Source organism: Engystomops pustulosus, chromosome 2, assembly GCF_040894005.1.
Source record: "Engystomops pustulosus chromosome 2, aEngPut4.maternal, whole genome shotgun sequence".
Taxonomy (NCBI): Eukaryota; Metazoa; Chordata; class Amphibia; order Anura; family Leptodactylidae; genus Engystomops; species Engystomops pustulosus.
The window spans coordinates 9,364,989-9,386,518 of record NC_092412.1 but is presented as its reverse complement, the minus strand read 5'-3'; the positions used below and the strand labels follow the sequence as shown (position 1 = coordinate 9,386,518).

The 21,530-nt window shown below is 48.0% G+C and overlaps 1 pseudogene; it reads right to left on the bottom strand.

Moving 5' to 3' along the window:
* The window catches only part of LOC140119973 (uncharacterized), a 38,916-nt pseudogene extending 17,866 nt beyond the window's left edge, over window positions 1-21,050 (bottom strand).
* Window positions 21,051-21,530: the final 480 nt, after the last annotated feature.

Sequence of the window (21,530 nt, the reverse complement as noted above, 5' to 3'; positions counted from 1 at the left end):
GTGGTTATGGCTTTGGGACGCTATGAGATATCCGGGGGATTGTGAGATTGTTTTCTCGTGACACATTGTACTTCACATTAGTTTGGATGAAATCTTTTGCGTTTAGTTATGAAAAAAAACTAAATTTGGCAAAAATTTTGAAAAATTCTTTATTTTCAACGTTCTAAATTCTCTACTTTTGATGCAGATAGTCACAGCACCCAAATAACTTCATAACTTCCTTTTCCCACACGTCTGCTTTATGTTGGATGGTTTTTTAAGATTCCACATATTTTACCTGAATGTTATGAGGCGCAGAATTTGGGGCCATTTTTAAAATTTCTGGGAAAAAATCTAATATTTAGATGGACCTGCTCAACTTCTAGACTGTGAGAGGCCTAAATAATAGCGAGACTCATAAATGACTCCATTATGGAAACTACACCCCTCATTTTAGCATCACCGATTTGCATATGCATATCATTTTTTTATTTTTCTGCTGGCAAATCTGGTTATGGGCTTATTTTTCGCGAGAGCAGTTGTTCAATTTAGTGCTCTTAGAGTGCGTAACATTTTTTAAATCACTTTTTAGAGCATTTTTTATAGGGTATTTATCTAAAAATTATCTTTTTTCGGAACGTTTTTGCGTTTTTTTCCCCTGGCGTTTACCGTGCAGGTCCAGTAACGATTCTGTTTTATTATACAGATTGTTATGGACGCGGTAATACCAAATATGTGGCGGTTTTTTGTGTTTGTGTTTTTTATAGTTTATTAAGTGTTTTTATGGGAAATATTTTAGGGGCTTATATTTTTATGTATTTCTTTTTTATTTATTCTAATGTTTATACTTTACTGTTTTTCACTTTTTTTTACTTTTCCATACTTGAACTTGAACCAGCGATGCTCTGATACACTGCTCTACAATACTTCTTCATCGTAGAGCAGTGTACACGGTCTGGCAGTGCAGGCGCATGCGCAGACAGTTTACAGTCAGACCCGGAAGGGATCTGACTGCCAGGGTCACCGGGCAGCCCCGGAGCACCCGCCAGACTACGGGGCTGCCCAGAAGAGGATCGCATCCCCAGGTAAGTGGCACGGGGGATCCGATCCATAGCAGAAACACCCTTACACAGCACAGCATAGTAGTACAGTATAGAACATGAGGGGCAGCAGTGCAGTATAGAGCATGAGGAGCAGCAGTACAGTATAAAGCATGAAGGGCAGCGATACAGTATAGAGCATGAGGAGCAGCAGTGGAGTATACTGCAGGAGGAGCAGCAGAACAGTATAGAGCATGAGGGGCAGCAGTGCAGTATACTGCAGGAGGAGCAGCAGAACAGTATACTGCAGGAGGAGCAGCAGTACAGTATAGAGCATGAAGGGCAGCAGTACAGTATAGAGCATGAGGAGGAGCAGCACAGTATAGAGCATGCAGGGTATCAGTACAGTATAGAGCATGAAGGGCAGCAGTACAATATAGAGCATGAGGAGCAGCAGCACAGTATAGAGCAGGGGGGCAGCAGTACAATATAAAGCAGGAGGTGCAGCAGTACAGTATAGAGCACGAGGAGCAGCAGTACAGTATAGAGCATGAGGGGCAGCAGCACAGTATAGAGCAGGAGGGGTAGCAGTACAGTATAGAGCAGGAGTGGCAGCAGTACAGTATAGAGTACAGGGTGAGGCGCAGCAGTACAGTATAGAGCATGAGGGGCAGCAGTACAGTATAGAGCATGAGGGGCAGCAGCACAGTATAGAGCAGGAGGGGTAGCAGTACAGTATAGAGCAGGAGTGGCAGCAGTACAGTATAGAGTACAGGGTGAGGCGCAGCAGTACAGTATAGAGCATGAGGGGCAGCAGTACAGTATAGAGCATGAGGGGCAGCAGTACAGTATAGAGCAGGAGGAGCAGCAGAACAGTATAGAGCATGAGGGGCAGCAGTACAGTATAGAGCATGAGGGGCAGCAGTACAGTATAGAGCATGAGGGGCAGCAGTACAGTTTAGAACATGAGGGGCAGCAGTACAATATAGAGCATGAGGGGCAGCAGTACAGTATAGAGCATGATTGTCCCTTCCTCTCCATATAAAAAAATGTTGTGGGATTTCTTCGGTGCCGGCGTCTTCCCTCTGAGTGTCGCCGGGGATGTGAGGTGAAGGTGGGGAGAGCTGTGGGGGGGCAGTGTTAGGCCTCATTCACACGTGGCATGCCCGCCGTGTGCTGGAGAGGAGGTGACCCCTCCTCCCTCCATAGGAAATAGTGGCGCATGGGCGCACACCAGGGAGAAGATAGAACATGTTCTATCTTTTCCTGCTGTGCGGCGCGGAATGGTGCCACACACGTGGCACCGTACCACTACCAGGCGGCCATTGCCATCTATGGGGACGTATGTGGGTATGCAGACAGTCGTGTGAATGAGCCCTTAGGGGGAGAAGTAGGATGACAGAGGATGGAGACAGAGAGGATGATGGGAAAGTGCAGAACATAAGATGTCTGTGTGGTGACCCCTCAGCAGCTCGGCAGGGAGAGGAGACATGGTGGTCTGGGCCTAGGGAGCGATGTAACTACAATGTGGGGACGATTCCTCTGTAGTCACTTGATGTGGGGGATTAATGGAGCTTGTGTTTCCTGTAGTTTAGTGCAATCTCTTCTGGATGATTGTACTGAAAATGCAGGCCCAGTGTTTCTACAATTACTGGATCGTGACTTGTTTCTTTTTCTGGCAGAAGTAGCTGCTCCCTGAAAGTACAGCACAAGATGGACGCCACAAGGTCCCTGATAAGGGTGATGGCACACGTTGCGTTTTGAATGAGTTTTTAAGCAGTCCGTAAAAAATGCATTCGTTTTTGACCAGTTTGAATTAGGATAATTGGTCAAACCTGTCAAAAACAGATGCGTATGTAGCTGTGTTACTGGGGGCTAGGCGGCTGTATGTAGCAGTGTTACTGGGGGCTAGGCGGCTGTATGTAGCTGTGTTACTGGGGGTGAGGCGACTGTATGTAGCTGTGTTACTGGGGATGAGGTTGCTGTATGTAGCGGTGTTACTGGGGGTGAGGCGACTGTATGTAGCTGTGTTACTGGGGATGAGGTTGCTGTATGTAGCGGTGTTACTGGGGAGAGGCGACTGTATGTAGCTGTGTTACTGGGGGTGAGGCGACTGTATGTAGCTGTGTTACTGGGGATGAGGTTGCTGTATGTAGCGGTGTTACTGGGGAGAGGCGACTGTATGTAGCTGTGTTACTGGGGGCGAGGCGGCTGTGTGTAGCTGTGTTACTGGGGGCGAGGCGGCTGTGTGTAGCTGTGTTATTGGGTATGAGGCGGCTGTATGTAGCTGTGTTACTGGGGCGGAGGCGGCTGTATGTAGATGTGTTACTAGGGGGAGGCGGCTGTATGTAGCTGTGTTACTGGGGATGAGGCGGCTGTATGTAGATGTGTTACTAGGGGGAGGCGGCTGTATGTAGCTGTGTTACTGGGGTCGGAGGCGGCTGTATGTAGATGTGTTACTAGGGGGAGGCGGCTGTATGTAACTGTGTTACTGGGGTCGGAGGCGGCTGTATGTAGATGTGTTACTAGGGGGAGGCGGCTGTATGTAGCTGTGTTACTGGGGGTGAGGTGGCTGTATGTAGATGTGTTACTGGGGTCGGAGGCGGCTGTAGGTAGCTGTGTTACTGGGGTCGGAGGCGGCTGTATGTAGCTGTGTTACTGGGGGTGAGGCGGCTGTATGTAGCTGTGTTACTGGGGGTGAGGCGACTGTATGTAGCTGTGTTACTGGGGATGAGGCGGCTGTGTGTAGCTGTGTTACTGGGGGCTAGGCGGCTGTATGTAGCTGTGTTACTGGGGGCTAGGCGGCTGTATGTAGCTGTGTTACTGGGGGCTAGGCGGCTGTATGTAGCTGTGTTACTGGGGGTGAGGCGGCTGTATGTAGCTGTGTTACTGGGGACGAGGCGGCTGTATGTATCTGTGTTACTGGGGGTGAGGCGGCTGTATGTAGCTGTGTTACTGGGGGTGAGGCGGCTGTATGTAAATCTGTTACTGGGGGAAAGGCGGCTGTATGTAGCTGTGTTACTGGGGGTGAGGCGGCTGTATGTAGCTGTGTTACTCGGGATGACACGGCTGTATGTATCTGTGTTACTGGGGACGAGGCGGCTGTATGTATCTGTGTTACTGGGGGTGAGGCGGCTGTATGTAGCTGTGTTACTGGGGGTGAGGCGGCTGTATGTAAATGTGTTACTGGGGGTAAGGAGGCTGTATGTAGCTGTGTTACTGGGGGCCAGGCGGCTGTATGTAGCTGTGTTACTGGGGGCGAGGCGGCTGTATGTAGCTGTGTTATTGGGGGCCAGGCGGCTGTATGTAGCTGTGTTACTGGGGGCGAGGCGGCTGTATGTAGCTGTGTTACTGGGGGCCAGGCGGCTGTATGTAGCTGTGTTACTGGGGGCAAGGCGGCTGTATGTAGCTGTGTTACTGGGGATGAGGCGGCTGTATGTAGCTGTGTTACTGGGGATGAGGCGGCTGTATGTAGCTTTGTTACTGTGGGTGAGGCGGCTGTATGTAGCTGTGTTACTGGAGATGAGGTGGCTGTATGTAGCTGTGTTACTGGGGGCGAGGCGGCTGTATGTAGGTTTGTTACTAGGGGGAGGTGGCTGTATGTAGCGGCGTTACTGGGGGCGAGGCGGCTGTATGTAGGTTTGTTACTAGGGGGAGGTGGCTGTATGTAGCTGTGTTACTGGTGTGTGAGGCGGCTGTATGTAGCTGTGTTACTGGGGGTGAGGCGGCTGTATGTAGCTGTGTTACTGGGGCGGAGGCGGCTGTATGTAGATGTGTTACTAGGGGGAGGCGGCTGTATGTAGCTGTGTTACTGGGGATGAGGCAGCTGTATGTAGATGTGTTACTGGGGGCGAGGCGGCTGTATGTAGGTTTGTTACTGGGGCGAGGCAGCTGTATGTAGCTGTGTTACTGGGGCGGAGGTGGCTGTATGTAGATGTGTTACTAGGGGGAGGCGGCTGTATGTAGCTGTGTTACTGGGGATGAGGCGGCTGTATGTAGATGTGTTACTAGGGCGAGGCAGCTGTATGTAGCTGTGTTACTGGGGCGGAGGCGGCTGTATGTAGATGTGTTACTGGGGATGAGATGGCTGTATGTAGCTGTGTTACTGGGGATGAGGCGGCTGTATGTAGCTGTGTTACTGGGGATGAGGCAGCTGTATGTAGATGTGTTACTAGGGGGAGGTGGCTGTATGTAGCTGTGTCACTGGGGCGAAGGCGGCTGTATGTAGATGTGTTACTAGTGGGAGGCAGCTGTATGTAGCTGTGTTACTGGGGATGAGGGGGCTGTATGTAGCTGTGTTACTGGGGATGAGGCGGCTGTATGTAGCTGTTTTACTGAGAGCGAGGCGGCTCTATGTAGCTGTGTTACTGGGGCGAGGCGGCTGTATGTAGCTGTGTTACTGGGGCGAGGCGGCTGTATGTAGCTGTGTTACTGCTGGGATAGTGGATAGTGATCAGGAGGATATGTATGTACGCTACACTCAGTGGGGGCCTCCACCAGATTTTGCACCCATGGGCCCGCACCATCCTTTCATTGAATTTTGGTCATTTGTTGTTTTAAAGGGAACCTGTCACCAGCATTCACCCCGTTAAACCACCAGCCCCTCAGGTAGGGAATAAAATGTTCACTCCAGAACTCACTGCTCCATGAGAGATCTCAGCCATCCACCTACAAAAAAATCACCTACAGGGCGCATTCACACGTGGCGGGCCTCAGCCCGATTGTATATACGTTTCCCGGGAAACGCATGTGATCGTTAACCCTGGAAACGCATATGCGATGGGGCCGAGGCCCGCCCCCTGTGCAGTAGCGTGCTTATGAACGCAACCAAAGCGCAACGCGTGAACGTGCCCAGAGAGTCATGTGAAAAATAGCCGAGATGGGTCACATCTGCATGAGATGAGTCAAGTTGCGGGGGAAGTGTCACCCCAGACGCCCCCATCAATTTGAAAACGAGAATCTCATCCTTCAAATGTTTCACACCCTACAGTTTGCTCTTAGTTCTTCTCATGTTTCGTCAGGTTCTATAGATACAGGACTCCCAGAGGTTTCTCCTAAAGATGATCCTTTCCATCAATGATCCACCAGGGATCCGGGAGAAGGACAGAGAGCAGATGGCGGCCAGGATCCTGGAGCTCACCCTGGAGATGATCTCCTTGATAACCGGAGAGGTGAGAGTCTGCATAAAGGACCAGCGCCTCGTATGCAATAAACAAACCCAAGTGCACATTCTACAGACAGACCTGGGATTTGTTGCTCCATGTGACAGATATGGAGATCTATAAGGAAATTGTAAGAGACAGATGTGACTGCACAACCAAGGATGGGGAAGATGTGGTGTGTGATATGTACAGAAATGTCACACTGCTACTAAGCAAAAATAATGGGGCAGATTTACTTACCCGGTCCAATCGCGATGCAGCGGCGCGTTTTCTGCGGTGGATTCTGGTCCGGCCAGGATTCACTAAGGCAGTTCCTCCGACGTCCACCAGGTGTCGCTGCTGCGGTGAAGTTCCGCCAAGTACACCAAGCTAGGCCGAGTGAAGGTAAGCACGTGTCCAGCGACACTTTTTATTTTTAAATGCGGTGGTTTTTCCGAATCCGTAGGGTTTTTTTACGGCCACGCCCCCGATTTCCGTCGCGTGCATGCCGCGTGCCGATGCGCCAAAATTCCGGGGCAATTCAGGGAAAATCGGTGCAACACTGAAAAATTCACTTAACCCGCCAGAAAAACGTGAATCGGGCCCTTAGTAAATGACCCCCAATATGTTTGCAGAGAGCACGGTGCTGCAAGATGCTGCTATATCTGTAGATGATGATGCAGTAATAATATTCTCTCTCTTTCACACTACCCTGAACCTGGAAAGTATTTCTCTGTGTACCTCACAGCTATTTCTCCCTCTCAATCTCCCTCTCTGCCCTGAAAAGGGCAATTCTGCAATTCAGGAAGCTCTTATCTTTCCCTCACTGTTCCTACAGTGCAGCCTTTCCCTCTGTAATGGCGCTGGGACATGTGACACTTCTTTTTTTACAACAGGGTCACATTTCCTGGCCAATGTAAAGTTGCCTAGATTTACAGAAATGTAGAAAGGACATGCAACATCCCCCACCGGGGCCTAGCCTTTTTTCGGGGCCTGAAGGCAGCCGTGGCCCAGTATAATGGAGTGGCTGGCAGTTGCTGCCTAGGGCACGCTGTTGTCACGGTGCTTAGTATGGGGACCGGATGGCTGTCCTACAACTTGGCAGCTCTCCAGCAGGCGGTGTGTGCAAGAAAATGTAGAGGGCGAGGCTGATGTACTGAATCTCCCTGGGGCAACCCCTTAGTGTCCGTAGTATATGTCCCTGGGTAATGGAAGGGGGAGCCCTTGGTGTAACAGCCGTACTTAGGGAACAGACGGAGGCAACGTTGTGCAAAACAACTCACGGTTCTTTATTAGAACAACTGCGGCCAACGAGCCAAACGATCTGGTTACAGATGCCGGATTGTTGGAGATTCCGGATTACTGGAGTGGTCATGGAGAGTGATCCACAAGAGTAGATTCACCAGCCTGGTAGTAGGTGCAGGCTGGGATGCAGCTGTGTCCAGGTATGGAAGCTGCAGCTTTGTCCTGGGTGTTCTGTGTGTGGCACTGGAGGTGTGTCACACTATCTCTTGATCACTGACAGTCTGGGCTCTATATTGAGAGCTGAGTATATAAAGAAAATACTTAGTATTATGGCCCTCTATAACATAACAGTAACTGGTTCCTCAAATACGGGTCATGCATCTTAAGACAACGTCTTGGAAAACAGGGGTTCAATGGTTTTGTGAGGGCCCTATGGATACGGTCTATTCGTAGATCATGTGCTACCTGTGGCAAAACGTCAGTTAAAAGGTTAAGGGTGGCATCACGTAGATTGGTGATGTCCTCAGGTAGATTGCCCCTTCTGTTACGATTCTCTTCTAGTAATTCCACTTGTGTTTGCAACAGATAAAGTTTAGTTTTTTTTAGAGAGTCAACAAAATCATCGATCTTTTCTTCAAAATCAGTTGTTCTTTGCCCTAAGTTCTGAATCTGGGCTGAGTTATTCGTAACATGCCCACTCTGAGCGTTACTCACTGTCCGAGCCCGTTCTAGGTCTAGAGAACTGTGTCACACATGTTTTTCATGGAGCACCCAGTAGCAATGCTACTAAATTTTACCTTGTAATAACAATAAAAGTGACGTTTTATGATTCAGTTGTTGTCCGGATATGGGTAAATTTTCTCTGCCAATGGCAGTTTTGGGTAGAAAATTAAAATAAACAATCCCTGGCGTGACAAATGGTCCATTCCTTCTGTAAAAATTGTTGTAAAGACAGTAAGACACAGATACAATTGATTTTCCGTCGATAATATGGAGCTGCCAGCATTTTGGCAAATCTTTACTTCTGGTAAGGAAATCTCCCATTTTGTATTCCCTCTTTCCCCCACACACCCTCAAAGCTCTGCCATCTGCCGCCTGAGGCGAGATGCTCATCTTACCTTTTGGGAAATCCGGCTCTCAGAAAAATAAAAAACATGACCATTTAATAAGAGTAAAGTGCTTGTAACATTACAAAAACTGAAACTGAAGTTATATGGGGGAGGAACAATCATAAATTTATTGTTAAACTTTAATCGGCACAACTTTACTGTCAGCAAGTCACAAGGAGATTCGCTGCTGACAAGGATCGGCGATACGCAACATGCAAAAGAGGAAACATGTAAAAACTAAGAAATTGTCATTGGTACATTTACATGTAGACTGCTTTAGTCCAGGTCAGGAGACCATCCGCAACCTCACCAGGAGCATGTCGAGGCATTGTAGTGAGGTCATACAGGCACGTGGAGGCCACACACAATACTGAGCCTCATCAAGAGCATGCCCAGGTGTTGTAGGGAGGTCATACAGGCACGTGGAGGCCACACACACATTAATGATCCTCATCAGGAGAATGCTGAGGCGTTGTAGGGAGGTCATACAGGCACATGGAGGCCACACACACATTAATGATCCTCATCAGGAGAATGCTGAGGCATTGTAGGGAGGTCATACAGGCACGTGGAGGCCACAAACAATACTGAGCCTCATCAGGAGCATGCCGAGGCATTGTAGTGAGGTCATACAGGCACATGGAGGCCACACACACATTAATGATCCTCATCAGGAGAATGCTGAGGCGTTGTAGGGAGGTCATACAGGCAGGTGGAGGCCACACACACATTACTGATGATCAATGTGCCAACCCAAGTATCCAAGCTTTATACTAATATAAATGCTGCAGACGTCAGCATCATGGAGTCATCTGAAGAAAGGAAATTTAGCCATAGAGATCTGATCTGGTCACATTTCTTACAATATGAACATTAACATGGCTTCTCCCCTGTGTGAATTCTCTGATGTTTCACAAGATTTGATTCCTGGGTATAAGATTTCCCACATTCAGTACATGAGAACAGCTTCTCCCTTGTGTGAGTTCTCTGATGTCTAACAAGACTGTATTTGTTCCTAAAACATTTTCCACATTCAGTACATAAATGAGGCTTCTCCTTTATGTGAACTATGTGATGTTTCAAAAGATCCGCTTTCCCACTAAAAATTTTATCACATTCATTACATTTTGAATGAATTTTCTCATGTTTTTTAAGATATTTTTTCCCAGAAAAACATTTTCCACAGTCTGAACATAAAAATGGCTTCTCCCCTGTGTGAATTCTCTGGTGTACAACAAGATTTACCTTCTGAGTAAAACGTGTTCCACACTCAGAACAAGAAAATGGCTTCTCCCCTGTGTGTGTTCTCTGGTGTTTAACAAACCTGTGTTTCACACGAAAACATTTCCCACATTCCTTACACAAAAATGGCTTCTCCCCTGTGTGTATTCTCACGTGTGCGCAAAATTGTGATCTCTGAGCAAAACATTTCCCACATTCATTACAGGAAAATGGTTTCTCCCCTGTGTGAGTTCTCTGATGGGCAATAAGAAGTGGTTTCGTGCTAAAACATTTTCCACATTCTAGACATGCACATTTCTTCTGCCCTGTGTGAGTTCTTTGATGTTCTAGAAAACTCGTTTTCCATGCAAAACATTTTCCACATTCTTTACAAAAAAATGGCTTCTCCCCTGTGTGAATTCTCTGATGTGCAACAAGATGTGGTTTTTCGCGAAAACGTTTTCCACATTCTGAACATGAAAATGGCTTCTCTCCACTGTGAATTTTCTGGTGTTGAACAAGAATTGATTTCTTACTAAAACATTTCCCACATTCAGGACATGAAAATAGGTTCTCTCCTGTGTGAATTCTCTGGTGTTTAACAAGACGCGAATGCTTACTAAAACGTTTCCCACATTCAGTACATAAATGTGGCTTCTCCCCTGTGTGAATTCTCTGATGAAAAACAAGATATGATTTCTTTCTAAAACATTTCCTACATTCAGTACACGGAAATATCTCTTGACCTTTGTGGATTCTACCATTTTTATCAAAACTTAATTTCTGGTTAAAAAGCTTCTCACATTTTGAACTTAAAAAGTTCTTTTCCTCTGGGTGACTTTGAAGATGAATGAGAAGATTTGAATCGTGACTAAACGTCTTCTTCAATTCATGATTTCCCTCCTGTGCGGAAAGATGTGATTGATTATCTTCAACACAAGGAGATGAGAGGGGACGTCCATGGAAAACTCTTGTACTTTTATGTCCTGGAAAATATAGTCAAGAAATCAAAATTGGAAGCTTCCATTTTCCAGTCATCTATGGATAGAACACTACAAAAACACTAAAAAAATCCCGTAACAAAAGTCATTAAATCATTAGAAACCAGATTCTTTCACTTACAAGACATTAGAGCGTTGTCTAACCCAAGATTCGCCCCTTCCATCCTAAAGTCGTGCCCAGCAGCCCAGGAAAAGGGACGAAACAGATGGGAGAAGACACGACCAGCCATTTATAGAGCAGTAGTAATTCCAATGTGCTGTACATTTGAAAGGGGGATCACATACATCACACAAAAACAAATAAAAGAGCAAAAGACACAGGTAGTCAGTGGAAGGAGCACTGCGGTGAATGGGGACATGAGGGGAGGAGTATAGCGGGGGGGGGGGCTGTATAAAAATAAATGCAAAGCTCTGCAGTAGGAGTATAGTTTATTTATAAATGAAGGTGCTATATGTAACTTTATTAGGGAGGTGCAGTATATATGTGTCGAGGTGACATCATACTATGACTGTCGTATACTTAGGGGCGCAGTGTGGATATTTGTTACAAGAAGCAGAAGACATATGGAAGTGAATTATAAGTGATAAGTCATAACTGGACAAGTCGTTAAAGAGGTTATCCGAGATTAATAAATAACTTTGGGCCAGGCTGGGGTGGGCTTTTTAAAAATAATAAATGTGTACTCACTTCCTCCGTTGCTGCCGATGTCCCGCCCGGCGATAGGTCTGATCTGTGCCCATTTGTTTACTGGGGCACGAATGCTGCACTGCGGGAGCTTTTGGCTGTCCCAGCCACTCCCATCCGACACCATATCCTAGCGCTTACAAGGCTGAGAGATAGGGACCAATGGGAGTGGCTGGCCACCTCGGCTGGCCGGAAGCTCCCCCAGCGCTGCCATCGTGCCCCTGTAAACAAAGAAGAGACTGGCAAGACGTGTAGAAGATGGCAGACTTGGAAGAGGGACAAAATGGGACATTTTGGAAAAATGGTCTGTTACCACCCAGATGACAATATTGCCTGGGGAAGGCGGAAGATCCATGATGAAGCCCATAGCCACACAAGACCACGGGCAGCAGCGACGGCTTATTCCGGACACAGGAAGCGCAGGAAGCCACAAAGTACCGGACATCCTTGACCAGATCTGGGCACCAGCTCAATTGGGACACGAGGGCGACAGCGCTGCACCTCAGGGTGCCCAGCCACATGTGAGCAATGTCCCCAAGTCAGAATTTTCTTCTGTAGAGCCAGTCTGACATAAGTCTTGCCGGGAGGTAGTTGACGAAGATCCACCAGAGCAGCAACAACCAGCTGTTCAGGAGAAATAATGTGCAGAGGAGCTGGCTCCTCTCCTATGACATCAGAGGCAGGGGAAAGGGCATCAGCCTTGATATTCTTCTCAGCAGGATGGAAGTGAATCAGGAGGTTGAAACATGAGAAGAAGAAAGACCAACGGGCTTGCCTAGGGTTGAGACGTTTGGCTGTCTGGAGACACAGGAGATTCTTATGGTCTGTATATATGCAGACCGGATGGTGAGCTCCCTCCAGAAGATATCACCACTCTTCCAGGGCAAGTTTGATGGCCAGAAACACCGCCCCTGCACTCACAGAGGACGCATCAACTTCCAGATAAAAAAGGCATTTCTGTATCACGCCTAGTGAGAACTGGGGCTGAGGCAAAGGTGGATTTCAACCTTGATAAGGCTGAAGACCATAGGCGGGGGTTAGTACCCTTCTTGGTGAGTGCCACAATGGGGGATACAAGAGTAGAGAAATGCAGGATAAACTGCCAGTAATAGTACGCAAAGCCCAAGAACCTCTGTATGGCACGTAGACCCTCCGGACGCGGCCACTGAAGAACAGCAGACAGCTTGGCAGGATCCATCTGGAGGCCTCTGTTGGAGATAATATAGCCGAGGAAAGGAAGGCTCCGCTGGTGAAATTGACATTTCTCAAGCTTGGCGTAGAGGCGGTTGGGCTGGAGACGCCCAAGAACTTGCCACATGTGGGACTGGAGGGACTCAAGGTCCGGGGAGAATATCAGTATGTCGTCAAAATAGACTACGACACAAGTATACAGCAGATCCCTGAAGATTTCATTGATGAATTCTTGAAATACAGCAGGCGCGTTACACAGTCCGAACAGCATCACCAATACTCGAAATGTCCATCACTAGTATTAAAAGCAGTCTTCTACTCGTCATGAGGCTCCACGGAGGTCCAGCTTGGAGAAAACCTTGGAGCCACGCAGGTGGTCGAAAGCTCCATGATCAACGGCAACGGATAGCGGTTCTTAACCGTGACCTTGTTAAGAAAATGAAAAAGAAGCCTGCACCAGCCGGAAAGGAGGACTTACGTTTAAACCCCATCTGCAGGTTCTCTTGGATATACTCTGACATAGCAGCGGTCTCGGGAATGAAGAGAGGATACACCCGACCCGGGGAGGAAAGGCATCCGGCAGGACATCCAGTCATAGGGACGGTGCGGTGGCAAAATCTCTGCTTGCTCATCAGCAAAGTCCCGATAACAGGTTGGCAGACCTTCCAAAGGCTTGGGAGTTACAGAGGAGACCAAGACAGGTACGGGTAGAGGCGCCACCATGCAGCGAGACAGACACTCTGGTCCTCCACGCAGAATCTCCCCTGTCTTCCAGTTAAGGACAGGTGCGTGGAGCTGCAGCCACGGAAGGCCAAGCAGGAGAGAAGAGTTAGAGCGTGGCAGTATGTAGAAGGACAGTCTCTCCTTATGCAGAGTGCAGGGAAATACAGTACAGGATCGGAGAGGATTTGTCTGCTTACTGAGGGGATGACCAGAGGCTTCTCAAGAAGGACCACAGGGATGTGGTGCCGGGAGACCAGAGCGGCATCCACGAAGTTCCCCGCAGAACCAGAGTCCAAGAAAGCAGAGACCTGGAACTGGGTGCGGGTGCCAAAGCTAAGTAGCACAGGAATAGTCCGGCGTGGAGAAGCTTTGCTCACACATAGGGACACTTCTCCCAAGAACCCTAGGTGCTGGCGTTTCCCGGACATTGGGTATCGACAGAACTAGTCCCAATGAAGTGCTCCGAACTGGCACAATATAGGCAAAGATTCTCCTGACATCTGGAGCGTTCCTGGAAGGAGAGTCGGGCTTTGTCCACCTGCATAGGCTCCTCTAAAGACAGTACGGCCATACGCTGGAGTAGCCTTTGGAAGACAGGTGCCAAGCAAGGTAGACATCAAACCCGTGCTTGCGGATGCTCAAGACGTAACTCCTCAGCGCACGGCGATCCGAGTGGCCTGAGTAATGTGACCATTCAGAGTAGATGGCAGGTCACAAGCAGCCAATGCATCGTTAACTTGAGACGAAAGTCCTTTTTTAAAGACCGCAGACAGGGCCGCATCATTCCAGGAAAGTTCGGAGGCCAGGGTGCGGAACTGCACTGCATACTCTCCCACGGAAGAGTCCCCTTGGCGCAGGTTCAGCAGCGCAGTCTCAGCTGAGGAGGCCTGTGCAGGTTCTTCGAACACGGATCAGAATTCCGCCAGGAATGCGGTGTGAGTAGCCGTGACCAGATCGCCTCAGTCCCAAAGAGGGGTAGCCCAGGCCAGGGCCATCCTGGAAAGGAGGCTGATGATGAATGCCACCTTGGATCTCTCAGTGACAAACTGAGACAGCATGAGTACAATGTGCACAGCTTGGGGTCCCCATCATACTTTGTAGACATAGAAATTCTCAGCCTCGGTTCAGCGGCAGGAAGGCTAACCGGAGTAGCAGGAGGAGCCGCAGGAGCTTGACGCTGTTGCGGAGTTGCCATCGATTGCTGCAACATGGCGGTGACTTGTCCTAGCTGTTCACCAACTAGGACTGCTGCAATAGCGGGACTGCTGGACCCCAATGGTGGTAAGATCAGACAGAACAGGTAGCGGAACCTCGGCGGGGTCAATGGCCAGATCTTACTGTCATGCTTCTGGGGCAGTGAACCCCCTGGACCACTGTGGACGATGACACAAGCCGAGACATGGGACCGGAGTCTAAGTGGCACCTGCTGGTCTTGCTGCGGTGTGGTACCACCAGGTCGTTCCACAGGTGTGACTTGTGGCAGCCAAGGTCGTGCTACAAAATCGGCAGGCAATCTTGTGGTCAGGGAAAGGCAGGTGGCAACAGTTCATAGAGGTCAGGGCAAGCAGCGGAGGAGCTTAAACAGGAACAGTTCTGGGGTTACAACAGGGAATCCAATCACAAGCACTAGGCACAGGACAAAGTTTTTTCGACGGCATATACCACGAAGATCCGGCAGTGAATGCTGGGAGACGCCAGGCTTTATCCATTTCCTGAAAAAGGCCAGCACCAATTAGGGGTGCACTGGCCCTTTAAATCTTCTGAAGCCGGCGCACACACCCGAGGAGATGGGAACGCGTGCGCACGGCCGCCGAACGGGAAACAGTAATGAGGAAAGGGACGACAGAGCGGAGGGGCGCTGGGGCACACCGAGGATCACGGGTGAGCCTGCAATCCGAGACGTGGGTCGCGAGAACACCCGTGACATCATGTGTATGGTCTTATGAGAGTTTTCATTATTAATTTGTATTGGAGTTTATTCAGTATTAGTATAATAATTCAGTATTCAGTCACCATGTAGAGGCAATGGTAGCGGTTATGCTCTGGTGGTTATATCTGGGATTTTTATAGATGGATCATTTATATTATTATCTGCATCTTGGTGTTTTTTCAGTAACAGTAGGGCAGTAATATGAATCACTATGTCTTTTATAGAGGGTTTTTTAAATTTAGAAACATGATTTGTTCAGTGTCAGTCTGTATATATGTATACCGGTAATGGGATGACGGTAGAATATGGATATGACAAGCGGAGAAGAGAGGAAGATGAGAAATGTGGAAAGAGATAGATTAGCCGGGAGCAGAGTGAAGGATGGATTGAAGGGGAAATAGAGGTCGGAGATCACGGAGAATAAGCTGCAGTAGTCCAAGCGGGAGATGATGAGGGCAGGGACTTGTCATTTTATAGACCCCAGTTGAGGATCGGATATGAGAGATGTTTTTGAGGTGGCAGGTTGTAGTGAGGACCTGAAGAAGAGGGGAAGAAGAAAGGCAGCAGAGCCTTCTGGGACCAGGGAGAGTGTGGAGCCATTAATAGCGATGGATGGGTTTGGTGAGAGGAAGGTGTTACATGGAGGAAAGACTACATGATCCAACTCTCTTTCAGGAGAAAAAGAAGGACATGGCTGATAGACCCTCTGGTTAGACTGAAGGAGATGTCAGGAACACAGATATAGTTCTATGTGTCTGTCGCACAGGAGGGGCTGATTTATTGTCCTGGGCCACATGTTGAAATGGAGAAGAGTCCAAGGACAGAGCTTGGTGGGACATCGAGAGAGGGGGTGAGGAGGTGTTGTGAGAGCGATAGACAGTGAAGGTGTCCAAGGAACAGATGGATAATAGTTTGCAGCAGGAGAGAAGGGTCAAAAGTTTCAAAGTCAAAGGACAGATTAAGATGGAGGAGAGCAGAGTAGTGATGTTGGGCTTTAGCAGACAGGAGATCATTAGAGATTTCACTGACTCAGTGGAGGAATCTGGTCAGAAACTTTGAGAGAGTTGGATGAAATAAGTTTTAGAGGATCGTCCCAGCTGTATAAATTTCTATAACCTGATGTGTCTGTTACCCACCCCTGAAGAATAGAATATATATCTCCCTTCAACTGTTTCTGTGTCATAGGACCTATAGAACCCCGACATGGCTGCATAGGGTGGGGATACAGTGACGACTGTAGCCCACGATGGGATCAAGAAAATGCACACCTGCTGCATATCTTGTGGGAATTTCCCTGTTTGGGCACATTCTAGAGGGAGGTATTGGATTTCATTAAGACTGTGTATAGTATGGAGCTTCCCACTACCCTTACAATATGTGTTATGGGTCTGATTGACGAGGTATCGGATGAGAGTGATATGAACTGGGAAAAGCTTGGATGTTGTATCAAGCGAGGAAACGTATTGCGTATCACTGGATTCAGGCTGAGAGTCAAACGATCCAAAGAAGACCAAAGGACCGGAAGAGGATCCAAAGCAAATAGAGGACCTACGGGGGGTGTTGGAAAGGTGAGTACAGTGTTACGGCTGGCTGGCAGGCTATATACTACAGGGGACTGACTGGCAGGCTATATACTACAGGGGGCTGACTGGCAGGCTATATACTACAGGGGGCTGGCAGGCTATGTACTACAGGGGGCTGGCTGGCTGGATATATACTACAGGGGGATGGCTGGCAGGCTATATACTACAGGGGACTGACTGGCAGGCTATATACTACAGGGGGCTGGCTGGATATATACTACAGGGGGATGGCTGGATATATACTACAGGGGGATGGATACTACAGGGGGTTGGCGAGCTATATACAGGTGGAAATGTTACCAATGCATTTCCCACCCTTGGTTTATACTCGAGTCAATAGGTTTTCCCAGATTTTTGTGTTAACATTAGGTACCTCAGCTTATACTCAGGTTGGCTTATACTCGAGTATATACGGTAATTAAGATATATAAGGTTATTAGTTTAGAGGGGGGGGGGGTGTACTGGAAAAGGAGGGCAGAAAGGCAGTTTGAGCAAATCTTGGGACCCTGGTTAGATTCGCCAGGTTTAACATCTTTGTATCTACGTAGAAACCCATTTTCTGCATTGCCATAATTTGTATTTAGCGATTTAATGTGAGACTTGCTGCTGACGGACATTGTTTTTTCTTTCTTTTTTCCTGCTTTGGTCATACTGACACTTGTCTATACCTGTATGTGATTATGGATCCCTTAATCTGTACATTTTATCTATCTCCTATACTGCTTTTATTGTAAATTCCAATTACTGCTGTACTATTCTCTATTTGGGGGGGAGGGGGGGGTGTAATGTGAGGACCAGGCCCACAAGGAGAACTGGCATAGAAGTCTGAAACCACCAGGCATTGCAGTTAGCCTCCCCAGTATGCAGCTGCACACCAAGAGGTTGTGGAGGGGGTGTTGTCGGCAGCGGAGTGGGCCTGCGCACTACCTAGACCATGCGCATGTTCACCTTGAACGTTTGCATGGTTTTTGCTAGCAGATGGCATAGCCTTGGCTGCCGGCGCAGCCACCTGCCACATACATCAGGAGCCCTAAGAATCTTGATGTATCCAGCAGCTCCAGAGGGGCAGAGCTTCCATAATACACAGGCGCATGAGTGCTGGCATATGATAAATCTTCTCCCAGAGTCTCATGTGAGGCTTTGATTTAGTAAAAAGGGTCAGACTTGACTGCATAGGCCACCAATTGTGCAAGATTAAAAGTTATCTTACAGACCAAGACCAACACAGCAACCACAATACAGAGGAGAAGAGGCCTAAACATGGAAGAGACTGGATACACACAAGACAACGTTCACTAATATAACCAGCACCGAGCAGAACCAAGAAGAAATAATCATCAGGCACAGGTCAGGACACTGAACTTTACTCTACTGAACCCCCATATAATGTCCATTATATACAAGGACACGGACCCTGATATTCCTCAAATATTCCATCATAAACTCCAGAACATCCACTAAAGGCTGGTACCTGCTCCCGATACCCCAAGACTGTAAACTGAGCTAAACACCACAATGGTAAAATGTGGGATGAGATGTTACTTCATGAGGTTCAGGTTCTGTCTCTTGGACATTGGACCTCTCCTTTTCTACATTTGACTAATCGAATCAGAGTAAAAAGAAATCAAATGTGTGAAAAGATCCATTGAACTGCTATGTGTCAGAGCCCTTGTGCAAGTTCAACGTGAATGTGGGCCCCTTCGTAAAGCTGGGACATCTCCTCCACTACATGTTATCTCTTCCTTCCTTGATACTGTTGACCATTCTCTCCAGCTACAGACGCTTTGTTCTCTTGGTATCACTGACCTGGCCCTCTCCAGGATCTCCTCCTCTCTGGATACCTCTCCAACCAGACGTTCAGTGTCTATCACTCTCACACCACCTCTTCACCTTGCCCCTTCTCTGTTGGCGTCCCTCAGGGCTCTGTCCTGGGACCTCTTCTCCATCTACACCTCTGGCCTGGGACACCTAATAAAGTCTCATGGCTTCCAATACCAATCCTATGCAAACAACACACAGATCTATATTTCTGGTCCAGATATCTCCTCTCTTATAGCCAGACTTCCAGCCATATCCTGCTTTTTCTCTTCCCATTTTCTAAAACTTAGCATGGACAAAACAGAACTCATAATCTTTCCTCCATCTAACACATCCCTCCCACCAGACCTAACCATCACAATTCATGGGTCCACGCTCTCCACAGTCCCTTAAGTCCACTGCCTTGGAGCCATCTTTGACTCTGCCTTATCCTTTAAGCCTCATATCCAGATCCTTACTACAATCTGCCGCCTCCATCTCAAGAACATATCTCGCATCCGACCCTTCCTCAATCCTGAGTCTACAAAATTACTAGTCCATGCCCTCATCATCTCTCGCTTGGACTACTGCAACACTCTTCTCTGCGGTCTCCCAGCTAACTCTCTAACACCCCTCCAATCCATCCTAAACTCTGCCGCCTGGCTAATCCATCAGTCTCCTCGATTCTCCTCTGCCAGTCTCTCCACTGGTTACACAATGTACAACAAATTCGATTTAAAATACTAACCATGACCGACAAAGCCGTCCACACCCTGTCCCCTCCTTATATCTCTGACCTCATCAGCCAATACAATCCTACACATAATCTATGTTCTTCGAGGACCTTCAGCTTCACTCTATTACCATCCGCTCTTCTCACAACCATCTCCAGCATCTCCCATACACTCAGTTTCAAAATGTGTCAGACTGTCCCCCACCTTCCAAACCTTCAAACGTAACCTGAAAACCCACCTGTTCAGGATCACTTACAATACACAATAACTGCTCCCTCACCTCATGTCTCCACCTTCCCTCCCATATTGTGATTGTGAGCCTTCACGGGAAGGGTCCTCCTCCCACTTGTCTCCTGATCATTGTAGTACAGCACCATGGACTTAATGGTGCTCTATAAATAAATGATAAAAGGAATAACCCACAAGATACATGAAAGGCTCTTACCCTCCTCTGTCACTGATGAGGGGATTTCCTCTCCGCTCCTCCTTCCACCACAACTTTCCTGCAAAGATTCAATATCAACCTTTGATTAAATTTAAACTATTTCTAATTATGACAAACCTCATCCCATAGACTCTCCACCCACTGCTGCTGGAGAAGGTAAGTAGCTTCATTACATCCATCTATAGAGGATTCACAGGAACCTCAGCTCCACCTACCTGATGATCCAGTGGGACGTTCTCCTCCGGCTCCTCTTTAATATCTCGGGAATCTTCAGGACTGGGACATCTCTCTGGTTCCTCTTTGATATCTCGCGAATCTTCAGGACTGGGACATCTCTCTGGTTCTTCTTTAATATCTGGGGAATCTCCAGGACTGGGACATCTCTCTGGTTCCTCTTTGATATCTCGGGAATCTTCAGGACTGGGACATCTCTCTGGTTCCTCTTTGATATCTCGGGAATCTTCAGGACTGGGACATCTCTCTGGTTCCTCTTTAATATCTTGGGAATCTTCAGGACTGGGACATCTCTCTGGTTCCTCTTTAATATCTTGGGAATCTTCAGGACTGGGACATCTCTCCGGTTCCTCTGTAATATCTCGGGAATCTTCAGGACTGGGACATCTCACTGGTTCCTCTTTAATATCTCGGGAATCTTCAGGACTGGGACATCTCTCTGGTTCCTGTGTAATATCTCGGGAATCTTCAGGACTAGGACATCTCTCTGGTTCCTGTGTAATATCTCGGGAATCTTCAGGACTAGGACATCTCTCTGGTTCCTGTGTAATATCCCGGGAATCTTCAGGACTAGGACATCTCTCTGGATCCTGTGTAATATCCCGGGAATCTTCAGGACTGGGACATCTCTCTGGCTCCTGTGTAATATCTCGGGAATCTCCAGGACTGGGACATCTCTCTGGTTCCTGTGTAATATCCCGGGAATCTCCAGGACTGGGACATCTCTCTGGTTCCTGTGTAATATCCCGGGAATCTCCAGGACTGGGACATCTCTCTGGTTCCTGTGTAATATCTCGGGAATCTTCAGGACTGGGACATCTCTCTGGTTCCTGTGTAATATCCCGGGAATCTTCAGGACTGGGACATCTCTCTGGTTCCTGTGTAATATCTCGGGAATCTCCAGGACTGGGACATCTCTCTGGTGGATTTCTCTGACTGGATCCATCTATAGGAAATATACACAGTGACTGATACATTGTCTATATGTGATGATGAGATCATGGAGGAGGTGACCTCACACCTGCTCTGTCCTCTATAATCAGGAAGGTCTCCTCTTACCTGGTGATGTGAGGGGCTGGTGGTCCTCCATCATGATGTCCTTGTACTGGTCCTTGTGTCCTTCTATATACTCCCACTCCTCCATGGAGAAATAGACAGTGACGTCCTGACACCTTATAGGAACCTGACACCCACAATGACACAGTCATCACCCAGACACCTCCCTTGTGTTATTGTACAATGTCCAGGACGGCTCCGAGCAGACAAAAAGCAAGGCCTTCTGCTTACTATGCACTAGTCATGTGACCCTGGGAGTGTGATGTCACTGGGGGGCGGGGCGGGTTGTACATGTGTATGGAGGAGAAGTGCTGGATGAAGGACCTGTGATGATGTCGTAGATCATGTTATCAGTGGGCGGGGCACTGGTTATGAGGAGGGAAACCATAGAGTTGCAGATGAGAGGAAATTCTTGT